Below are 10315 nucleotides of genomic sequence, written 5' to 3' on the forward strand. Positions count from 1 at the left end.
AGCAGTGGACTGAGAGTCTGGAGGCAAAGTAGCCATTCAAACGTGACTGGACAGGCTCCTGCCTCTGAATTCTAACGGGTGCCCCAGCTTACCACATTGGCTTTGTTTGGATGATAGTGAGGCATGAGATTGAATAGGGAACTTAGGAGAGGGAGCCATGAGAGTCCCTTTGCATGTGCATTCTTGCTTAGCCAGAATCTGGGCTAGCTGGCTAACCCTGACCAGCTAGGTTCTCTGTACATAAGTTGCAGGTGAGGCTGGCTACCTTCCCACCCATGCTCTGAGACTACTATAGGTGAGCTCTGAGCACACACAGACACAGGCAGAGAGACAATCACACACACACACACACACACACACACACATTACTGGCAGGTCTGGTAGTAGAGCATATGGTGAAGGCTGGGGCTGTCTGGGGTCTGTGGGCATCAGAGCTGCTGCTGTACAATCTCTACAAGCCAGCTTTGAACCTGTCATCAATGAACACAGTGCAGGAGGTTTTTGAAATCTCATCTCTTTCCAGCAGAAGTGGCTGGTGGGCGGGCCTTCCAGAGGCTGCCCTATGAGCATGTTGCAGGGCCGTGTGGACTGTGCTCAATGTTGCTGGCCAATCACTGACTATGGTCCTTGACACTACTGTGCGTGTCCTAGCACACTGGCCAATGATATTGCTGGCAGGGTTTCTGGGCGTGGCCTAGGCCTCTGGAATATCAGAGCATGGCTGGTGCCCTGTCTGCAGTCCTTCTGAAGTAAGCCCGACAATGGGAGCTCAGAGCTGGCCTTAAAAGGCTGGGCGTGCTTCCAGGAAGTGCGAAGCAGGGTTCACCCAGGGCCATGCCTTGCAGAAGCTATCCAGTGTGCATGTGTATAACTCCTTATGTGCCTGTGCCTCTGTGGATGTGTGTGTGAGTTAACTGTGAGAGTGTATGTTTGTGTGTGTTTGTGTGTGTGTGTGTGAGGGAGGGAGAGACAGAGAGAAAAACAGAATCACTCTGGCACAGGTGATATTGTGCAAAACACTTGGCACATTCTGATTTACAGGTCAATATGGACACCATCGTAGCTCTCCTTGGCCCTTCGAAACTTTTCTTATTTTCAGATGTAAAGACACTGAAGAGGGTGAGGTTTTTGCCCTGAGGCTTGCATTGGAAACTAGCAGCTGCCCTGTGTGTGTTGCCAGACTAGGAAACTTGTGGTGCTCTGGATTCGGGTAGTAATAAGGAAACCCCTGGACCTTCTGAGCCACAGTCATGAGAGACATCTCACAGAGCCATTCATTTACCTCTTGTCACTCTACAAATCTCTCTCAGCACAAACTACCGCTTCCAAAACATCTACTTCCCTCTTGTTCTTTTTGTCCACGGAGACCTATCCCAAAACTGTAAATCAAAGAAGAAGTAGACATAGTGCAGTTCCCTGTACACAGGACAGGCTGAGACTGGACCAGGGAGATGAAATATGCCAGACTGCATTTGACTGAGCATCACTAAAACTTCTTCAAATTTGGAGAGGCTAGGGCAGTTTTTGAGAGTGGGCTGCAGGCCAAGTGTTGCTTCTTAGAGTGGGCTAAGACCTAGATGTTCTAATTGTAACCTTTCCTCACATACATAAAATAACAATGCCACTTGTAAGAAGTATGTATTGGCATGGAGGGTATGTCTTCAGTGCTCTGGCACTGATCAAAACAGGGCCAGAATTTCTGTCCTTTTCAGTCACTGTCATTCTGTCTCTCAGACTGTCTCTGTGTGCCTTCTTCCCCTCAACCTTCCTGGAAGTCAGTGCATGCATCGTGAACTCGGCCTTCACAGTGTTCAAATTTTATTTTCTTTGCCCTTTGAATTATTTAGTCTCCTGCATATGGAGTAGTACAGAGGGGAACTGAGGATACAGCGATCCTGCTGCAGGTAACAGACATATGTCCATCTCCAGCTGCAGCTGTCCAGGCCCTCTGTGCTTGACTCCCATTCTCCAGGGCCCTGTGGCTGACACTCATCCTAAATGCAGTCCTCCTCAATTTCCTGTACCGCATCCTTGTCCTTATTCCATGATAGCCCAGGTGAAGAGAAGTGAAACTCTACCACACTGGCACACACATTGTGCTTTCCCTCTATTGGGCCGAATGTAAAGGATCTGTGGTACTGATAGCCACCCCAGTGTCCAGATTTTCCACGCAAAACGGAAGCTTCCAGCGTTCAGAAAGAGGGTGTTTTGATGGCTGTGAAATGTCTTTTCCAAGTGCCTCCTGGGGTTTCAAATCCTTTTGAAACCTGAAGTTCTTTCTTCTATCTAGGGAATATTCTCACCTCTGGCCCGAAGTCCCTCCTAACTTGGAGCACAGCTATCTCGGGGTTAGGATGTCTGCCAGCCTGCTAGCTCCTGGAGGGATTCCTGAGTATGTCCTCAGGCCCCAAGTGGTAACAGGTGTTTCCAATTGCCTTTATTAGCAGCAGCCAGGCCCTCAGGTGAGGGGCGGGGCTGTGATCTCCACTGGAAGCTCCTAATTCAGCCAATGGAGGCATCCATCTTCCTTGTGTCTCTCCATAGCAAGGGCCCAGGGAGTTTGTGTTTCCTGCAAGCAGAGAGACTTTTTATGGGACACACATGCATGCCTACTTCTGGACATCTCTCTGAGTGTGATGTATGGACACCAGGACAGCATGATCAGGGATTGTGAGGCCACAGGAGCAATTGCCTTAGCCGGACCCAAAGTGTAGGTGTAAGGGGCCGGGTTCATTCACTACTGTTTGGTCAAACACAGTTCCCATCTATGTTGAAACACGGCTCTTTCTGGGTTCTTTCAGGGCTTGTAATCTGCTGTCCTGAGCAGTGGACTGAGAGTCTGGAGGCTGAGTAAGCAGCCAAATGTGACTTGACAGGCTCATGCCCCTGAATTCTGAGGGGTGCCCCCGCTAATCCCGTTGTCAGTTTTTGGATGATAGTGAGGCATGGGTTTGAATCAGGAACTCAGGAGAGGGAGACATGAGAGTCCCTTTGCATATGCATTCTTGATTAGCCACAATCTGGGTTAGCTGGCTTGCTATGTCCAGCTAGGTTCTCTGTACATAAGTTGCAGGTGAGGCTGCCTACCTTGACACCCATGCTCTGGGACTACTATAGGTGAGCTCCGAGCACACACAGACACACACAGACAAACACTCACACACACTTTACTATCAGGTCTGGTAGTACAGCATATGGTGAAGGCTGGGGCTGTATGGGGTCTCTGGGCATGAGAGCTGCTGCCTTACAATCTCTGCAAGCCAGGTTTGAACCTGTCATCAATGAACACAGTGTAGGAGGTTTTTGACTTCTGATCACTTTCCAACTCATCTATTTCTCTTCTCGCCTTCTCTGTCTCTAACTCTCACATGCTCTCACACACTCTGTATTCAATCATTGATATTTTACTTATATACTTATTTTACTGACAGGGCCAGATATACAAAGAGAGTTACCAGAGCACTGCTGATCTCTGGCTTGTTTTGTTGGTGATATCACCTAGGCTACTGGAGCCACAGCTTTGTATCTCTCTGACACAAGCAAAATTCTATCTCCTCATATCCATGGCAGTATCTCTAAGACATTATAATAAACATATACATCCATATATGTATATATAAATATACATATATATATATATATATATATATCTGTCACTTTTAGAATTGTAGTCCTATGTAATTGATCTTTATCAGAATTAACACATTTATAACAATTTCGTTTCTCATTAATAATTGGCCACCTAGTTGGAGCAGGATACAATACAATTATAAACAATAGAACCTTCCAGTAGCATTTCTAATAGCATTTCTATCAGCATCCTTATTGTAACTATCATAGTACAGAACTTGCCTCCTTTCTCTAGTGTAAGTACATATGAGTTTCTTTTTATTCTCCTGACATCTTAATTTCCCTGGACTCTCAAGTGTCTCGGAATTTTTGAAGCATCCCTCTGTTTCTCAGAAGATGGTTTCCATTTTCTACTGTAATCAGGTCTTCTTGTGCTTTTTTTATTTTTCATTTTTTTCAAATCCTCCTAGATCATCCCCATTTATTAGCATATTTATTTTTTATTTAGTCCTATATTACATGAGGGGTCATTTCTTCTGCTTGATAGATTTTTATCTTATAATTGAAGGGAAGTTTACACTCACAATACACTTCGTGTCGTAAATACTACACACATATGGTGAAGGCTGGGGTGGTATGGGTTCTGTGGACATGAGACTGCTGCCTTACAATCTCTACAACCCAGGTTTGAACCTGTCATGTATGAACACAGAGTGGAAGGTTTTTGAATTCTGGTCTCTTTCCCACTCTTCTATTTTTCTTCTTGCCTTCTCTATCTCTGACTCTCACAGCTCTCACTCTCTCTGTCTGCACTCATTAATATTTTACTTATATACTTATTTTACTGACAGGCCCTGATATACAAAGAGAGTCGCTTGTTTTGTTGGCGATTTCACCTAGGTTTCTGGAGCCTCAGCTTTGTAAGCCTCTCTGATACAAGCCATACTCTGTCTCAGCATAGCCAGCCAGTATCCCTCAGAGTTTATAATAAAGATACACATACATAGATGTAAATATATATATACATATATATCAGTAATTTTTAGAATTGTTGACCTTTTTATTTGATCTTAATGTAGAATTACCACATTTATAACGGCCTATTTATTTATAAATAATTGGTCTCATAGTCGGAGCAGTATTCACTACAATTATTAATTATAAGCCTTCCAGGAGCATTTCCAATAGCCTTTCTATCAGTATCCTCATTGTAATTATCATAGCACAGAACTTGCCTCCATTTTCTAATCTAAGCTTCAATACGTATGCCTTTCTTTTCATTCTCTGGAATTCTTAATTTGCCTGGACCCTGAAGTTTCAGGGAAGTTTTGCAACAGCCCTCTGTTTCTCAGAAGACGTTTTCTATATTTCTGCTGTAATCGGGTCTTCCTGTGGTTTTTGTTTTTATTTTTTTCAAATCCTCCTAGATCATCCACATTCATTTGCATATTTATTTATTTATTTAGTCCCATATGACATGAGGGGTCATTTCTTCTGCCTGATAGATTTTCTCTTAAATTGAAATGAACTTTTGACACACAATACATTTCTTTTTGCAGATACTACACACTACTACAACTATTACTGCATTGTTTTTGACAGTGACAGCCAGTGCACAATGGATTAGTATTGCATGGCACAGGGGTAATTTTTTCCACTTTCCCTGTATTTCTGTACATCATTTGTAACTTTCTTACTGAGGAGAAGGAAACAATTGTAAATTGAGAGAGCAGGGCCCAAGCAGGAAGAGAGACAGAGAGACAGCTGCAGTTCTGATTTTACACTATCCCAGCTTTTCCCTAGCTGGGTAAGTGGTGAGCAGGGGCTCAAAAAGGGGTCCTGGGCTTCCACATAGTTCCCTGGCATCTCCAACAGCTGTGACGGAAACCCATGCTCCCTTCGTTGTCCATGTAACTTTTAATCTGCTCTAGGCACTTCTCCCATTCATATGCCAGAAACTTAACACTTCTCCCCTCCACCTATGAAACTTTGACCTTATAATTGAGTGCAAAACAGCAACCCCAATTCACGTTATTTCATGGAAAAGTGTGTGCGTCTCTGTGGGAGGGTGTGTGTGTGTGTAAGTGTACATAAGTGTGTTTCAGTTATGATTACCGCTGTTGTTTCTTTATTCCTGACACAGATTCTTAGGAACTGGGTTGTGCAATGACAAAGGAAGTTTCCACTGCACAAGTGGTTTTTCAAATATGAATGGCACATGGATATTCTTGACACTGTTGTGCATCCTCCCAGGTGGTCCTCAGATGGGTTCTTTCCTTTGCTATTCCCATGCTGTGTGTAATTTTCTGTGTAGACTCAAAGAGGAGTGGCATGGGGGAGCTCAGCTGCATTCTTCTGTGTGCCCACAAGGTGGCAGCATAGCCCATAGTTGAGTGTAGTGATTCTGGAGAATGAGGAGAACTCTGGGATTTGTGGCCCATGGACAGCAATGTTGAAATTGACATAGAGTGCCCTAGACATCTGTTCTTTCCTGTGGGTGGGGGGATCCCCCATTTGGCTTTGCAAGTGGAAGGGGTTTCTCTCTTTGTCTGGGATGACTCTACTGTGAGCTTTTGAATCCCTGTACTCAGCTGGATTCTGCTAGGTGTCCACAAGAGGGCAGCTCCAGTGCCCTGAAGCACTGGGTTACAAGTGTGGAGACAGTGTTTATGGGTTTGCCCCAAGAGCATGGCCAGCCTAGCTCAAGCAGGCAGTGTCCTAAGGATGGGTCCAGACAGGAGCTGTTGGGTCGTGTTGGCAGAAACAGGGCCTTCAGAGGATGGCAGACAGTCCCCAGGGGCGGGTCTAAGAGACTGAGCCCTCTGAGCCTGAGGGGAGGGCCCACTGGGTATTCATAGAGACAGCTGGCCAATTAGAGAAGAGGATCATCACCCTCAGGGGCGTGAACCAAGAGCTGGCCAATGAGAACAGAGGAGAAGTTGCAAGGGCGGCCTCAGAGAGCAGCCTTCTGAAGGTAGTCCGCCAATGGGAGCTCAGAGCTGGCTTTAAAAGGCAGACGTGCTTCTAGGAAGTGCGAAGCAGGGTTCAGCCCAGGGCCCTGCCTTGCAGAAGCTGTCCAGTGCGTATGTGTATAACTCCATTTGTGCCTGTGCCTCTGTGGATGTGTGTGTGTGTGACTGTGAGTGTGTGTGTTTGTGTTTGTGTGTGTGTATGTGTGTGGTTGGGAGAGAAAGATAACAACAGAATCACTGTGGCACAGGAGATTTTGTGCAAAACACTTGGCACATTCTGATTTATTACTCAATATTGACACCATTGTAGCTCTTCTTGTCCCTTGGACACTATTTTTCTTTTCAGATGTAAAGACACTGAAGAGTGAGAGGTTTTGCCCTAAGGCTTGCTCTGGGAACTAGCAGCTACCCTGTGTGTGTTGCCAGACTAGGAAACTTGTGGTGCTTGTCCATGTGGAGAGTCTCCTGGATGAGTTCCTTCTCAAGCCTTTTTCGTTAGGTCCCATTGGAGCTGCATATTGCTAATGATTTGGCGATTTTACTCCTTTGGACAATTCTTTTCCTGATGCACAGTTTATCTCCAGGTTTTAGCAGTCAATTGTCTGAATGTCATATCGCATCCATTGTAGAAAATGACTACATCAGTGTCTTGCTGTCTCTCTCTCTCTTTCTATATATATGACTTCTGCCTTACAATCTCTACAACGCAGGTTTGAACCTGTCATGTATGAACACAGTGTGGGAGGTTTTTGACTTCTGTTCTCTTTCCCACTCTTCTATTTCTCTTCTTGAATTCTCTGTCTCTGACTCTCACAGGCTCTCACTCATTCTGTCTGCACTGTACAGCTCTGGATTCAGGTATTAATGCGGATACACCTGTCCCTTCTGAGCCACAGTCATGAGAGACATCTCACAGAGCCATTCGTTTACCTCTTGTCACTCAACAAATCTCTCTCAGCACAAACTACACCTGCTAAATCATCTACTTCCTTCTTGCTAATTTTTTCCAAGGAGTCCTATCCCAAAACTGTAAATCAAAGAAGAAATAGACATAGTTCAGTTCCCTGCACACAGGACAGGCTGAGGCTGGACCAGGAAGATGAAATACGCCAACCTGCATCTTGGCTGGAGCATCACTAAAAGTACTTCCAATTTGGAGAGGCAAGGGCAGTTTTGGAGAGTGGGCTGCAGGCCAAGTGTTGCTTCTCAGAGTGGGCTAAGACCTTGATTTTCTAAGTGTAACCTTTCCTCACAAACATAAAATAACAATGCCACTTGTAATAAGTGTGCATGGGCATGGAGGGTTTGTCTTCAGTGCTCTGCCACTGATCAACACAGGGCCAGAATTTCTGTCCTTTACAGTCACTGGCATTCTGTCTCTCTGACTGTCTCTATGTGCCTTCTTCCCTGGACCCTTCATGGAATTCAGTGCATGCATCGTGAACTCGGTCCTCCTCGTGTTGATATTTTCCTTTCTTTGTCCTTTGGATTATTTAGTCTCGTGCATATGGCGTAATACAGAGGGGAACTGAGGAGACAACGTTCCTCCTGCAGGGAACAGGCATATGTCCATCTCCAGCTGCAGCTATCCACAACCTTTGTGCTTGACTCCTATTCTCCAGGGCCCTATGGCTCACACTCAGCCTAAATGCAGCCCTCCTCAATTTCCTGCACCTCATCCATGTACTTATTCCATGAGACCCCAGGTCAAGAGAAGTGAAACTCTATCCCCCTGGCACACACATTGTACTTTCCCTATATTGGGCCGAATGTAAAGGATCTGTGGTACTGATGGCCACACCAGTGTCCAGATTTTCCACTCTAAACAGAAGCTTCCAGGGTTCAGAAAGAGGGTGTTTTGATGGCTGTGAAAAGTCTTTTCCAAGTGCATCATGGGGTTTCAAATCCTTTTGAAACCTGAAGTTCGTTCTTGTATCTAGGGAATATTCTCACCTCTGGCCCGAAAGCCCTCCCACTTAGGAGGACAGCTATCCCAGATTCAGGTGGTCTGTCAGCCTGCTAGCTCCTGGAGGGATTTCTGAGTATCTCCTCAGGCTCCAAGTGGTAAAAGGTGTTTCCATTTACTTTTATTAGCTGCAACCAGGCCCTCAGGTGAGGGGCGGGTCTGAGATCTCCACTGGAAGCTCCTAATTCAGCCAATGTAGGCATCCATCTTCCTTTTGTCTCTCCATAGCAAGGTCCCGGGGAGTTTGTGCTTCCTGCAAGCAGAGCGACTTTGTATGGGACACTCATGCATGCCTACTTCTGGGAATCTCTCTGAGTGTTATGTGTGGACACCAGGACACCATGATCAGGAGCCACAGGAGCAATTGCCTAAGCCGGACCCAAAGGGTAGGTGTAAGGGGCCGGGTTCATCCACTATTGTTTTGTCCAACACAGTTATCATCTATGTTGAAGCACAGCTGTTTCTGGGTACTTTCTGGGCTTGTAATCTGCTGCCCTGAGCAGTGGACTGAGTCTGGAGGCTGAGTAGTCCGCGAAAAGTAACTGGATAGGCTCCTGCCCCTGAATTCTGACGGGTGACCCAGCTTAACCTGTTGGCAGTTTTTCGATGATAGTGAGGCATGAGATTGAATCGGGGACTCAGGAGAGGGGGACATCAGAGTCCCTTTGCATGTGCATTCTTGCTTAGCCAGAATCTGGGCTAGCTTTCTTGCCCTGACCAGTTAGGTTCTCTGTACATAAATTGCAGGTGAGGCTGGATACCTTCCCACCCATGCTCTGACTCTACGATAGGTGAGCTCTGAGAACACACATACACAGACAGACAGACAGACAGACAGATACACACACACACTCTTTACTGTCAGGTCTGGTAGTACAGCATATGGTGAGGGCTGGGGATCCCTGAGGTTTGTGGGCATGAGAGCTGCTGCCTTACAATCTCTACAAGCCAGGTTTGAACCAGTCATCAATGAACACAGGGTAGGAGGTTTTTGAATTCTCACTCTTTCCAGCAGAAGTGGCTGTTGGGCGGGCCTTCCAGAGGCTGCCCAATGAGCGTGCTGTGGGGCCATGTGGGCGGTGCTCAAGGTTGCTGGCTAATCACTGACTAGGGGTCTTGACACTCCTGGGCGTGTCCTAGCACACTGGCCAATGTTATTGCTGGGAACGTCTGGGCGGGGACTAGGCCTCTGGAATATCTGAGCATGGCTGGTGCCCTGCCTGTGGGCCTTCTGAAGTAAGCCTGACAATGGGAGCTCAGAGCTGGCCTTAAAAGGCTGGGCGTGCTTCCAGGAAGTGCGAAGCAGGGTTCAGCCCAGGGCCCTGCCTTGCAGAAGCTATCCAGTGTGCATGTGTATAACTCCTTTTGTGCCTGTGCCTCTGTGGATGAGTGCGTGTGTGTGACTGTGAGAGTGTGTGTTTGTGTGTGTGTGTGTGTGTGTTTTGTTCGTGATATCACCTAGGCTACTGGAGTCACAGCTTTGTAAGTTTTTCTGACACAAGCCATATTCTGTCTCCTCATTTCCATGGCAGTATATCTCAGACTTTATAATAAACATATACATCCACATATATAAATATATATATATATATCGTTTATAGAATTGTCGACCTATGTATTTGACCTTTATCAGAATTAACACATTTATAACAGCTTCCTTTTTCATTAATAATTGTCCACCTAGGTGGAGCAGGATTCAATACAATTATAAATAATAGAACCTTCCAGTAGCATTTCTAATAGCATTTCTATCAGCATCCTTATTGTAATTACCATAGTACAGAAATTGCCTCCTATCTCTAGTGTA

This window comes from Erinaceus europaeus (genome assembly GCF_950295315.1).
Source record: "Erinaceus europaeus chromosome 6 unlocalized genomic scaffold, mEriEur2.1 SUPER_6_unloc_1, whole genome shotgun sequence".
Taxonomy (NCBI): Eukaryota; Metazoa; Chordata; class Mammalia; order Eulipotyphla; family Erinaceidae; genus Erinaceus; species Erinaceus europaeus.